The sequence below is a fragment of the Felis catus genome, chromosome C1 (assembly GCF_018350175.1).
Source record: "Felis catus isolate Fca126 chromosome C1, F.catus_Fca126_mat1.0, whole genome shotgun sequence".
Classification (NCBI taxonomy): Eukaryota; Metazoa; Chordata; class Mammalia; order Carnivora; family Felidae; genus Felis; species Felis catus.
Window position 1 is genome coordinate 120,930,545 of NC_058375.1, and position 14,539 is coordinate 120,945,083.

General features: G+C 40.2%; 1 long non-coding RNA gene across 2 annotated transcripts in view; it reads right to left on the reverse strand.

The window, feature by feature from the left end:
* Window positions 1-14,539, reverse strand: part of LOC109502641 — a 139,190-nt gene that overhangs the window by 79,828 nt on the left and 44,823 nt on the right. For both annotated transcript variants that reach the window (XR_006583110.1, XR_002745040.2), the window contains exons 2-3: window positions 8,701-8,813; window positions 7,914-8,024 (exon numbers count right to left, since the gene is read on the reverse strand). This is a non-coding gene — a long non-coding RNA (uncharacterized LOC109502641). The remainder of the gene's footprint in view (window positions 1-7,913; window positions 8,025-8,700; window positions 8,814-14,539) is intronic.

Consider the following 14,539-nt stretch of genomic DNA (forward strand, 5'->3'; position numbering starts at 1 on the left):
GGTAAGATTGTACATAATAAAAACATGATATAAAAACATGCAAATGGAATCTCAGTACTGTAGGACTGACCACCTGTCTTCTTCCCATTGAACATCTGGGTTCCATCATTTGTATATCTGGGCTATAGGGGGCTGAATGAGGCAAATAGATGGGCTTTGGCAAGGTTGTGCTCCCACCACCAAATGTCACAACTGGACAATTTTTTAAGGACCAATCTAGATTTCCTATTTGGTGATAGCATTTGTGATATTACTGGACAGCATTTGATCTGATATCCAACTGCCAAAAGTATAAAGGAACCAAGGAAGGAAGGAAGGAAGGAAGGAAGGAAGGAAGGAAGGAAGGAAGGAAGGAAGGAAGGAAAGAAGAAGGAGGGAGGCGAAAGGAAGGAAGGAAGGGAGGGAGAGAGGGAGGGAGGGAGGGAGGAAAGAAGGAAGGAAGGGAGGAAGGAAGGAAGAGAGGATGGAGGGAAGAAAGAAAAAAGAGTGAGAACCACTGTTAGATAAATTCTCAAATGCCACTAAGGAGCACCTAACCTCTGGCTATATGTTTTTAAGTCCATGAGGGATATATTTTGCTTTATATCATGTGTCTCTAAATCACAGACTTTATATATCTATATGCTTTACTCTGCTTAGTTGCTGTTATCCTCAATAAAGTATCTCCATATTACTTTTGGCATTTTTAAAATCAGATATAATTGACATATAACATTAAATTAGCCTCCAGCGTATAATATCTCAGTGTGGTTTGGTTTTGTCAGTTCAATTATTAATTGCCTTTCCTCACCTGAATCCAGCACACGATGGCTGATTCATAAGTAAATACATCTTTTACAAATCTTTGATGAATTAAAAAGAACAATACTATCTATCTTTTGGAAGATATTCAAGAAAAGACTGCAGCAATAAAAGCCCAGTGATTTTGGCTCTTACTTCCTATTCTGTGATTAAAATAAACCTTTTATCCATCACGGGATTTGGTATACATTGGGATATCATTACTATTTAAGGCAAATCAGATACTATGAACTTTCTGCTGATTAGAATTCTTCTCCGGACTTTCTTATCTGCAGAAAAACAACAAACTCCTTGGCTTATTCAGAGAGGTCACACAACTTGGCCCAAATGTATGATGTCTCTACTCTTGCCTCACTTCCCTTCTGTTTGCCCATTAATTTTGAATCCTCAACTTACCAAATCTTTTTACACCTCCAAGCCCTGTTGGTGCCATTCAGGTATCCAAGAAACCTCTTCTTTCTTCTTTATATCTTGGAAGATCCAGTTCTTCCCTCAAATATTCTGGTGAAAATTATTTATTTGTTCCCTGTCCATTCTCACCCTTTCTCCTCCATCCAGTCATGCATTTTCCTACATTCCTTCCATTATATGTACTTATCAGTATAGGTCTTATCAACCTGTGCAACAATTATTTACTGGTTTTTCAATAATGAAGTCTTTTCAGCTAAAGTTCTACACATAGTATTGTACTCCACAGGAGAGGAACTTCAGATAGATATTCCCTTAGTCCTCAGAGTACTTAGAATTTAATGAGCAAAAGAGGGTCACAGCAAAGTTATAGTACACTATTTGCAAGTAGATGTATTGGAAATTTTAACACAAAGCCCTGTAAACTCTAAAACCACAAATCTGTTAGCCTAGTCATAATTTAGCACGGCAAATGTTGCAAATATGCCTCTATAAATATTTGAGTGTTTTTCATCAAGGATTATTCCATGTGACATTATTACCATCATTAACGGCACTGAAATCACTTCTCCTTTGGAAGACAGGTAAAAGAAACTCCAGAGAATTTGATTTTGGGTTATTTACAAAAAGTTACTGTGACTCCACTACCAAGACTTTCCATGCGCTAAAATTCTTGCATGTAAACTCCATACCCACATAAGAAGGAGAATTTGAACAAGCTCACATCACGTGAGTGATGATTCCTAAAAATCACACAATACGAATCTCTGTAATGGCCTGAGACAGTTTATTGGCAAAAATCTGCAATGGAGGCGAAACAAATACAAACATCGTTTGAAGAAAATGACTCATTAAACCAGTGGGGGCATTCAGTTCGCTCTAACGGACGGTGTGTACTTCAAAGCAGCTTATCTAATCACACACCGATGGCACCAGCTTCGCCAGGCCCACGCTCTGAAAGTCTGTTAAACCCTACAAGCTTTTACCCAAATACACTGAATCTCTTCAAAAGCCGTTTGGGGAGGCTCTAGTCAGGCACAATTTTATCTCATTTGCTTGACTTCCACAGGTTTTTAGCTTTATCTTGGAAGTTAGAAAATAAAATGTTTCTGCTCCTTAATTTCCCTTCCCTTTGGAAACCATCTGCCTCCTAGGTGTCTGTTGTTGCCACCATCCAGCTAGGATTCTGTGTTTGTCTTTTTAGCATGAAGAACCACAGAGAAGAGCTGGGGCTGGCTGACGGAGTTATGTGGAGTGGTGCCAGAACTTTGTGTTCGAGAAATGTTGGGGGAGAAGATGGAGTGATGTCAGAGTTTGTCAGAAGGCAGAGTTTGTCAGAAGATGGAGTTTGTCAGAAGGCAAACGTTGGACAAGGGAAGTCAAACAAATCAGTATTGCTTATGTTTTTAATACTTTGGATCAAAGCCATAAAGATGCAATGAAAAAAGTGCAATTTAAAAGTGTGATAAAAGTGTCCTTTAGGCGAGAGGATGGGCACGGGAGAGTGACAGGGAGAGAAAGGAAGAGGGGGGAGTTCCTAGAAATAATGAGGCATTTCATGGAGGTATATGCGAGGTCCAAGATCATACCCATACTCTATTAATTGGGTGCTGATGTCATAATAGTGTACAAATGTTATGGGTAAACTCACTGGGGGAAGTTAAAAAGGCCTTAACTGAGGAAGTGACATTTTGACTTCATCTTGAAATTTATGTTATGAGGGTGCCTAGGTTGGTCAGGTGGTTGAGAGTCTGACTTTGGCTCAGGTCATGATCTCAGGGCTTGTGAATTTAGGCCCTGCATCAGACTCTGTGCTGATGGTGCAGGGCCTGATTGGGATTCTCTCTCTGCCCCTCCCCCACTCACCCTCTCTCTTGCTCTCTCAAAATAACTAGTAAATAAACTTAAAAAAAAGAAATTTATGTTATAAGAAGTTGATGTGGGTGTTTCAAGCCCAAAAGGCAGCAAAACAACGCCCATCTGCCCCCCCCCCCCCCAAAAAAAGAGAGAGAGAGAGCAATGCATTTGGGAGACAGTGGGAGCCTTTCCTGAAAGAGTAGGAAATGTAGGCTTGTACTATCTGGAAAGTTCTGCTTGGAATTCACCCTGGAATCCCTGGCACCTGGTCTTCCCTCCTGCTGCCACAGGAACTGGAATAAGTGCTGGTCTGCTAGGAGTCATGGGCTGAGGCTCCTGTAGATTCACTTTTTAATTTAGTCCTAACAAAGCTTTGCTCACATGTCAGTACTTAGTTTGGCTCAAACCACACATTCTTTCTTCTTGCTCCTATGCCTCCTTGTGGGAACTAGATCTACTGCATTGGACTCTCACTATTGTTCAGAAAATAATTCATCTATTCCCACTGATTCTTATAAAGGGGGTCAGAATATACCACCCCAAAATATGTCACCTTGCCATTCTTTTGAGCTAACAACTAACACAGGAGTGCTGGCTCTGTTCCCCATCACTGGAATGATGGGGAGTGAGGACTGGGCAGAGGCAGAGGTTCACCTCTTTGCCCCTGAGCTAGAAACCAACACAAGGACACATACACAATGGAGAACATATCAAAGAAGAAACAATGATGGGAGGGGGTACAAGGCAAGGTTTATAATTACATAAATAAGGTTTGCCTATAACAGTCTAAAACCATTCTCACTGTCCTGTTAACAATTATTAAAATATAGTCCTCTTAGTAATAACATCCATACCCACGGTCACTGTAGTCATACAAGTCATAAGCTAAAGAGGCAAGAGGTTGGTTAATGTCATGGACACAATTTCAGAGCAGAGCTCTGGTAACATCTGGTTCACTATGCTCTTTATCTTTGGAATGGTCTCCTGCCTGACTTTTTTTACCCTACTGGAGCCTACCTTTCCTTCAAGGCACATTTTAGATATTTTCTCTGACCACCTGAACTGGATTCTGTCATCTCTGTGTCTTGAAAACACTGCGTGCACCATTTGTAAAATAGTTACCACATTATTTTATGTTGCTGTTCTCTTTCCATGCAGACATTAAAGTTCATCCAAGGCCAACCATCTGTGTTACGGCCATAACAAACTCATGCAAGAAATGAATGACATGTTTGCAAGTTGAACCTTTTTCCCTCTACACCATTAAAACAAAACTGTAAAGACTTCATAACACAAATAATTTTCTCTGAGCCATGAAAAGTTCAAGAACTATCTATTGAGCACCTACGAGATGTCAGTCTCTCTTCAAGTTGGCAGAGTGGTCTTGGGAATCAAAATCAGAAAAAAAATTTCTTGACCTCATGAAGCTCATGGAGAAGGACAGACAATATCTTAGAAAAATAACAAAGTCTGATGATCTTTCAAATCTCACAGCCTCAGTGAGGCCTCCCTCACTATCTTACTTAAAATTGCAATGCCCTACCGCTGCAATTCTAAAACTGTCATCCCCTTGCCTGCCTTCTGGCTTTCAAAAGCATTTAGCACCTTCTGACATACTACTTCTTTTATTTGTTGATTTGTTTAACATCTGTTTCCCCCAGCTAGAATCTGGGATCTATGTTTTATTTACTCTTAAACCTCAGAAGCATAAACCAGTGTCTACTAGAAAGCGGATCTTCTGTAAATAACTAATGATTGAATTAGTAAATTATATATGCTAGAAAGCGATACATGAGAGCAAAATTAGGAGAGAACAGTAGATGTCAGCGCCGTAACGGCCATCCTACTAGATTGTGATTTCATATTGGGTGATCAGGTAGGCCTCATTTGTAATTAAGCCAAGACTTGAAAGAGGTCAGAGGCGAGCTGTACTTGGCAAAGACCCTGGGGAAGGAGCAGGCCTGGATTTCATGGAACAGAACAGTAAGAGGCCCAGTAGGTTTGGAGCAAAAGTGAGAGATGAGTCAACAAAGATAAAAGGGACGGGGTGCAGCAGACAATGGAGGGCTGTATAATCCCTTATGAGGACTACAGCTTTTATCCTGATTTTTTTTTAATCTTACGATTTGATTTATCTCAGTAGTTCACAACCAAGAACAATTTTGCCCACAAGGGGACATTTGATAATATCTGGAGACATTTTTTATTGTCACAAAGGTGAAGAGAGATGCTACTGGCACCTAGTGGGTAGAGGCCAGGGATGCTGCTAAATTAATATCCTAGAGTAGACAGGACATCCCCCCAACCCCGTGCCCCCCCCCCTCCGACAACAAAGTAGCAACTCGTTCCATGTGTCAATAGTGCTAGGGTTAAGAAACTTGATTTAACTTTCAAAAAGGTGATTCTGGTAAACACAGGGACGGCAAGGATAAAACCAGGAAGGCCAGTGAAGAAGAAGCTGCAATGATCCAATGAGGGATTCTGTGGGTTCAGTTTGGGGAAAGGAGTGGAATTACTGAGATATGGGGGGTTCTTATCTCATAAAACAGATACGTTTTAAAGGTAGAGACCCCCAGAATTTCCTGATAGTCTAGATTTGGGGTGTGAGAGAAAGGTAAAACTCAAGGACAACATGAGGCTTCTGGTTTGAACTTTTGTAAGTAACAAAGTGATATCAAGGGTAGTGAGGGTGACTGGGCTTGCAGCAGGATTTGGGGGATGGGGTGGACATCCCACATGAGGCTTAGGGTGTGCTAAATAAAATATGCCTATTAGACATCTAGGTGGAAATATCAGACATGCAGTTGGATAGGTAGGTCTGGAGTTATACAGAAATGCCTAGGCTTGAGTTACATATTTGGGAGTCATGGGTGCGTGGGTGATATGTGATGATCTCGAGGGAATGAGTATGGAAAGTGAAGGCAAGAGAAGCAATAATTGGGCCCTGGTGGACGCTCCTGTGAAGAGGTTACAGAGAATCAGGGGAGGGATCACTGGAAGACCTGAAACACTGCCATTTCCTGGGCACTTTCATGGAGCTCCAGGCCCTCAAATAATTGGGTTTTGGTTTTTTATCTTCCTGCTATATCTTGGTCCACAGGGCTGTCAGCATTGTCCTGAGAACCCATCCATAGCAGGAAATGTATTTTCCATCTCCACTTCATGGCACCCCTTGGTTTCCTGTTTGGTCACTTCTCTGCTTCCTAGCTCCTTCCTGGTCATTTGCAGCGTTGATTCCAGTGCCGATATTCTTACTTCTGCTCCAGTGGCCGCTGGGAGCCCAGGTTTGCCATCATTCTCTTTGTCTGACTGATTCCATCTCTAATCCTCCAAGCACAGTTCTTTGTTGATTGGGCCTCATGATTTTACACACACACACACACACACACACACACACACACACACACACTGTTTAGGAGTTCATAACACATGTAGCTATAATCCCTATTTTCAGGCCCTGCATCATGCTAAGTTCTAACTTATCTCTGGGTCTTTGAACATGCTGTTCCCAATGCCTGTGTAATATTTGATTAGGCCTGCCATAACAAAGAACCACAGACTGTGTGGTTTAAAGTGCAGAATTTCATATTCCCACAGTTCGATAAACTGGATGTCCAAGATTATGGTGTAGGCAGCCATGGTTTCTCCTGATGCCTCTCCCCTTGGTTTGCAGATGGCTGCCCTCTGTGTCCTCACATGGCCTTTCCTCAGTGAATGTGCTGGTAGTGTCTCTGTGTTTTCTTTTCTTAAAAGGATACCAGTCATGTTGGATTAGGGCCTACTCTAAATGGCCCCCTTTAAATGTAATTATCTCTGTAAATGCCCTATTTCCTAATACACTCATATTTGGAGATTAAAGCTTCAAAAATTAATTTTAGGGGATACAACTAATGTGGAAACACTAATTTCTTCCTTCGTAGACTAGGAAGCCACTTCATTCCTCAGATATCAGCTAAGAGGTCACATTCTTTAGAGGGCTTTTCTTGAGCTTCCAAGCTTGTTTTTGGTGACCCTTAGTATTATTTTTATTTTTTTTTTTTTTTTTAAATTTTTTTTCAACGTTTATTTATTTTTGGGACAGAGAGAGACAGAGCATGAACGGGGGAGGGGCAGAGAGAGAGGGAGACACAGAATCGGAAGCAGGCTCCAGGCTCTGAGCCATCAGCCCAGAGCCCGACGCGGGGCTCGAACTCCCGGACCGCGAGATCGTGACCTGGCTGAAGTCGGACGCTTAACCGACTGCGCCACCCAGGCGCCCCAACTTAGTATTATTTTTAATACTAAGAATTGTCATAGTGTATTACAATTTTCTTTTTACTTGTCAGCATCCCCCATACAAACACGTGCAAGCTCCTTGAAAGTAATGTCTGTGTCCTGTTCACTGTTGTATTGCTACTGTGTAACACAGGGTATGCACTCTGGAAATGTTTGTTGGGTGAATGAATAGAATAACGAATTAATTTATATGTTTTATATTTTTAAACATTTTTAAATGTTTATTCACTTTTTGAGAGACAGAGACAGAGTGCGAGCAGGGCAGGGGCAGAGAGAGGGAGACAGAATTCAAAGCAGGCTCTAGGCTCTGAGCTATAAGCACAGAGCCCGACGCAGTGCTTGAACTCACAAACCGTGAAATCATGACCTGAGCCTACATCAGCCGCTTAACCGACTGAGCCACCCAGGCACCCCTCTCTATGCTTTATATTTTTAATCAGATGGACATGAATTTATTGGCCTCGGCAACTAGTGCATTGCCTGCATAAGGTTGAAAGTAAGCAACGATTGTTGATGGATGTAATTGAGTCCATACTATGAATTACTGTATTCATTTGAATGTCTTTACTCACGATATTGATGTTGAAAAGAAGTCATGCCCTGAATATTCTGTTGGGTCATCAGTCTTGAATTATACAAAATTCAAATTAAATCTGTTTCTTCTTTTGCTGTCAGTGGAGTGGCTAAATGAAGAAGGTGAGAATAGAGAGGAATGATCAGATTAGCAGCTTTAAAACTCTACAGAACTGTGATAGTTCAGCAGCCAAATATGAATATTAAAGTGTTATAGAAAGGTCAGGCAATGTGAAAATGCTTCAGGCAAAGTAGAAATGTTACTACAGTAAACAATGCGCTAACTAAATTTGTGAAGCTCTGTAAGATAACCTCTGTGCAGTTTTGACTTTGAGACAGGTCGATTGCCAATGCATATAAATATCCCTTTCTCTTTCTCAAAGGTCAATCAGCTTTTATCTCAAAAGAGAAACAAACAAAACTGAACCAAGCTATGAAAAAATCCAAAGACAGGAGCAGGGCTGTAAAATTAATGAAATGTATGATTTTATTTAACTAGAGATGTAAATCTGAATACCCTTTTGGCAGATGGAGCAGTACAAGTTATTTGTGGCTTTCCAAACATCACATTTTTCCCTGCCTTTGGACAAGCTATTGTCTTTGTTTGCAATGAATCCCACAACCCCCAACAATAACACATATGGTTCTCTACTATTCCTCTTCAATATTTAATTCCTTGATAATCTTCCTTACACACACACACACACACACACACCTATGTTTGATTTAAATACCTCTTCGCTGGGCTTTTATAGCATCATATCCATAAGCCTTGATAGTACTTACCTGTTTCAAACTTGTTAGTTTTCTTGTCTATCTTCCCTAATAACTTGTGATCAATTGCAAATCATAGAACCGTGTTTCTTCAGTGCTGTATTTCCCTATGCTCAGGATGATGCCTAGAACAAAACAGATGCTTATTAAATGTTGAGGGACTCTAGCCAAGAATGAACACATATGAATGCATGAAGATCAGAGTTGAGGATATTTGTTACAGAAGCCCAATGAGAATGTTAATAAACAAAAGTCAATCTTCATTGATAGAAACACACACGTTTTCTCTTTTCTATAAAACTTCCTGGGAAAGATTTTAAAATGTGTTTGTTTTCCTTCTCAGGGAGAGCATTTGGGGACATTGTTTTTAAGGTGATTCTAACCACTTAGGGTGGAATTAGCTGCAGGAAGCCACTGTGGTCTCAAGAGTCTCAAGACTTATCAGGGTCATTCTGTAGAGGTTGGTTGTTTATAGAGGATTTTGGTTTCATTTGCTTAATGTGGTTTTTAATCTCTGATTAATATAATAACACTAAATACTAAATAAGGAAAGACAAGCTTTCAAATCCTGTTTTATTTGTGCTCTTCTTTTGGGGTATTTCTGGTATATCCTCTTGATGCTTTGCTACATAATATTTGTACCTGTGGCCCTTGAAGAACACTCCTTCTAGACATACCAGTTGATTATCGGCCCTGAAAGCCCAATATACAGACATCTATCCTCTTGTGCCTCAATCGTTCTTGTTGTAACAGAAAAGAAAATGAGGCTGCCTTGGCAATATTTCATTGGCAGAAAGGATGCTGATGTGTTCTCAGATGAGCGATTGAACCTGAGAGTTTTTCTTTCTTTTACCTTTGCTGAATAGCAATTGCCATCTTGCCATTTTCTTGCCTGCTTTTCAAAAGGGGATATTAAAGATTTAAGTAAAGGCAATATCCTGCAGTTAGTTTCTGAATTAGCAGCGCGAGGGGAGGAAGCAGGATTGCGTTCAGGGAAGGCCATGGGCTTCAGAGCTGGACGAATTTACATTCATCCCTTGCTCTGGAACACACTAACGGTGAATTGGCAGGATTATTTAATTCCTTGCAGACCAGATTATTCAGCTGTAAGAGGAGGACTGCTGAGATAAAACTCATTAAAATTATTGCTTAAGTAAAATCATTTAAAAATTTTGAGTTGACAGGAGAGAAGGAAAGAAACGTCCATTTTGTGGGAGCTTACGATGTGTTTTCAATTTCCTAAATGAAGTATTATACTAGATTACGGACTTTGGATGTTTTACTTCTGCAAATTTTCATAACGGGCCCTACACCACAGTAAGCCTTCTACAAATGATAGTCACTTTTTCTTCACCAAGAATTTCCCAAATGAAATAGGGCACATGAATTACTAACTTTTAAATGTACCTTACCTCTTGATTTCTTCCTCATCTTGCCTCCCGGATAGTTTAGTGTAGACTTGAGAGATCCATCAACTTTGGTTTAATCTAGACTTTGGCATTAATAGCTATGTGTGCTTGGACAAATTTTCTACCTTACCAACGTGATCTACAGCCTGAGTTCCCGATGAAGATCCATCTCTTAATAGCCACAAAGAATTTAGAAAAATTGCTCACTCCTCAAAATGTAAATACATTAAAACTTTGTGATAGCATACCCCAAGCTGCCATGCCTACCACATGCTGAAGATTGGATCAAGTTTTTTTTCAGTTCTTTTCTCCAAAACAGACAGGCTAAAACTCTTACATTCTGAGATAGTTGGGAAAGGAAGAGTGGGTGCGTCCTAATATCCCAGAGGAAGACTAATAAAATGGGCATCAACTCACGGAGCCATTGTTAGATTGACTGCAAATGCCCTGAATATTCAACAGCTGGAACTAATAGCCACCTGCAGGTGGCGCCAAACTCCAGGCTGAACTGGTAGGGATTTGGATTGTGTTTGGACTGACCTCTCTCAACCTCACCACCACCCCAGACTTACACCAGATTAACCCCACAAACTTACATTGACCATTCTATTTTCTTATTACTAACATGGCACCACATTTTAGGTCATTTTTTAAAAGCACTTACCACTATGCCTGGCATTCAGAGACTGAAAACAAATGGTAACTGGTTATTATTAATTAAAATAATATATCTAAAAGCAAAAAGAAGCCTTGTATTTCCTGAAATTTTATTGCCTTTTCCAAAAGGAAACGATATGTTTTATTGGTGCTTACAGGTTAAAAAATCAAAGAATCTTACATAAACATTGTATAACTGTGGGACTGCTGATAATACTGACTCCATCTTTGGCCCTCCACCATCTTTGATTCCTGCCCATGCAATGACATCCCTTTGGGCTACATGTTCCAGGCCCTTGGAGGTTAATGTATGCCCTGACCAGAATGTGGGAAGTCTTCTTCTGGTCTTCCCCCGGTGCACAGATTGTACCACCCTAACCCTTGACCTCATCACAATGCTCCTGGCTGTATGAAAGCTGTGGGGTTAAGTTTCAGACTTTGTGGAGAATAACTGTGTGGGGCCTGGATTGTGGTCTGCCTCATTTCCCCTGTCAGTAAGTTACCTTGGATAAAACTCTGTAAATAGTATGGAGTGGCTTGATTTGTTTTTCTATCTTGAAATGCCTTCTCAGTCTGGGGGATACTTTGTTGTCACTTTTCCACTTTCTAGCAGTAAATATATGTCTACATGTATTTTCTATACTTCTGGCCCTAAATAGGATTGTTTAAAACGTGAGTGTTTCGGGTACAGAAATGTCAAGAAACAGTACAATTCAGGGTGATGTACTAACTCAGCTAGGACCACCTGTACCTTTCTGGGATGCAAACATTTCAGAAGCACTGGGCATAGCCATGAGATCGTAGGAATGTCCCACAATGGCAACAATAATTGCACGAATTAAAGTTGAAAGACTCATTTACAAAATGGAACGCTTCTGATGAAAAAACAGCCATCTTGCCCTACTTAAGTACTTTGACATATATAAGTGTATGTGTAACATCAGAATGCTTTGTTTAATGTTTATTTTATTTTTTTTGAAAAAGAGAGAGAGAGAGTGAGTGGGAGAGAGACAGAGAGAAAGGGAGACACAGAATCTGAAGCAGGCTCCAGGCTCTGAGCTGTCAGCACAGAGCCCGATGCAGGGCTTAAACTCACGAACTGCGAGATCATGACCTGAGCCGAAGTCAGACCTTTAACCTACTGAGCACCCAGGCACCCCAGAATGTTTTGAAGTGCCATAGAGACATCTAAGTTCTGTGTCCTCCAATTGGAAAAATAAATTCAAGGTCTGTTTTGATCCCTGGTCCCTGAATTTTTATGTTATTCTAAGATTGAATGGGAAGACTGGGACCATAGCCATAGGTGCTGTGCCATTCCTGAAATAATGAAACAGAAGAGCATCAGTATGTGTAACGAGTCAGCATAGAGATAGACATATGATGGCACATGCATTGCTATAGATCAGAATGAATGACCCAAACTAGTCATGAGCCAACGACAGCTTGGACTGTTGCATACAGATAACAGTTACTATCAGTTTTCTTTCCTCCTCCTCATCCTCCTCTTCTTTGTCCTTTTCCTCCTCCTTCCTGAAGTCATTTGGAAACATGTTATAGGTGAGTTTCTAATAAATTATTTATTAAGGAATACAGCCTAAGTCATGAAATTAGAAGCAAGTGTCCATGGGGTATTCTTTTCTTTTTGAAACCCTGATAACTCAGGTGTCAGTAAATGAATTTCTGGGCTGTTTTAACTCCCATCAACCCTTCCATACTATCTCTGTTTTTTTCTTACTGTTTATTTATTTATTTTGAGAGAGAACCTAAGCAGGAGAGCAGCAGAGACAGGGAGAGGGAGGGAGAGGATCCCAAGCAGGATCTATTCTGTCAGCGCAGAGCCTGACATGGGGTTTGATCTCACAAACTGTTAGATCATGACCTGAGCCGAAACCAAGAATCTAAGGCTTAGCTACTGACTGAGTCACCCAGGTGCCCCAGTATCTCTGCTTTAAAGTGAGTAATCCAAGCAGCTGGTATTCATGTGATAGCCTGTGTTACTATGCTAGCTGGTTATCAGTGGTCCTCCTATCTGTCCATTCAAGATCTTTATCTTAAATCCATTTGTGAGGCTGTGCCCACATAACACACACACACACACACACACACACACGCACACACACACACCTGCATTGTTTTTTACCACTGTCATTATTGTCACCTTCATTTTCTAAGCTTTGACAATGGTTAGTGAAGAAGTCTTGTAGACAAATGATGCTACAAAAAGTTATGTGTAGCTCACTGTGCACCAGGTGATGAGTCACTTCTACAACAGTTTACTTACAAGTTTCTTTCACTGTCCAAAGAGAAATATATATAAAACAAGGAAGTAAAACAGAAATGGCAGTTAGTATGCATGGTTTATTCCAGTCTGTTTGGATTATTATTTGTTGGCACCAATATGATACTCTGAAGTTTCCAAATATTAATACAGAGTGGATGAAAGAAGGAGTGAGTGATTTGTCAGAGAGCACATAGATGGGGGTTAATAGCTGTGCAGTCTGGGAAAAGATTTAGGTAGCTATTTTGTAGGACTGTTGGGGCCATTAGAGGTGATCCACCCTCGGTGTTATCAATGTAAAAGGAATAAAGCTCCAGTAACTGTGGGAAACGTGAGATAGTGTGCAAAAAGAGCTTAACAGGATACATGACCCACAGTAGGTCTTCATAAACTTTAATGCCTCTCAGCCCCCACACTGGCAAACACCTTCTCACATACACAATTTCAAAGAACAATCTTTCTCGTAATGACAATGCAAAGTAATCTTAGTTGTATTCACTGCACAGAAAAGTTAATCTTACTCATTTATAAGACATATGAAACTTGCTTTTTTAAATGGCACATGATTTAAAAGAATTTCCATTGTAAATAGTCTAATCTGAACCATTTGCATTGAAATAGATAAACATATGCATATGTACTGTTTGAAACTTTCCTTGGGGAGAGGAAATGTTTAGTGAGAAAAATAAAAATTTCTGGCGTGCCTGGGTGGCTCAGTCGGCTAAGTATCCCACTCTTGATTTTGGCTCAGGTCATGATCTCACTGGTCTCAGGTTCAAGCCCTGCACTGGGCTCTACATTGACAGTTCAGAGCCTGCTTGGGATTCTCTCTCTCCCTTTCTCTCTCTGCCCTTCCCCTACTCGTGTTCTCTCTCTCTCTTCCAAAAATAAATAAATAAACTTAACATTTTTTCCTAGAGTGGTTTTACAAATAACACTCCAGGGTCAGAATAAAGGTAGATTCTAAAATAGTTCCAAAGTTGCAATTCAGTATTATGAGTGACTCAGCTTTGGGAGATAGATGAGAGACATTAATTGGGCATTTGTAAATCTTGCTACAAGAAAAATCTTACTGAGTAGATTTACAAGCAGTTTTATTTGGAATCAATTTCATATAATGTCCTGGGGGAATTTAAGGGAATTCTTAAAAACCATTTTTTTTAACTTTGTTCCAGTTGAAATTTCTCAAGAAAGAAAGTTAGCTAGCTAAGTGTGGATTAGTTGGCCAAAAAGAAAATCATTGGGGGAAAATTGTAGCATTTGTCAACATATCTTCTCCTCTTCAGTGCAGACATCCTCCCAGTGCCATGATTGGGCTTTCTGCCCCGTTGACATAAGATTTGGCCTTGTAACTTGACTGAGACATGACAGGGAAGTAAGTGGGCATGGCCTACTCTTCCCCTGAGCAGAACTGTTAGCATACATGACATGATTGATTGTACAAGTCATATATATAGTCATATATATATATATATATATATATATATATATAATGCTGATTTATTAT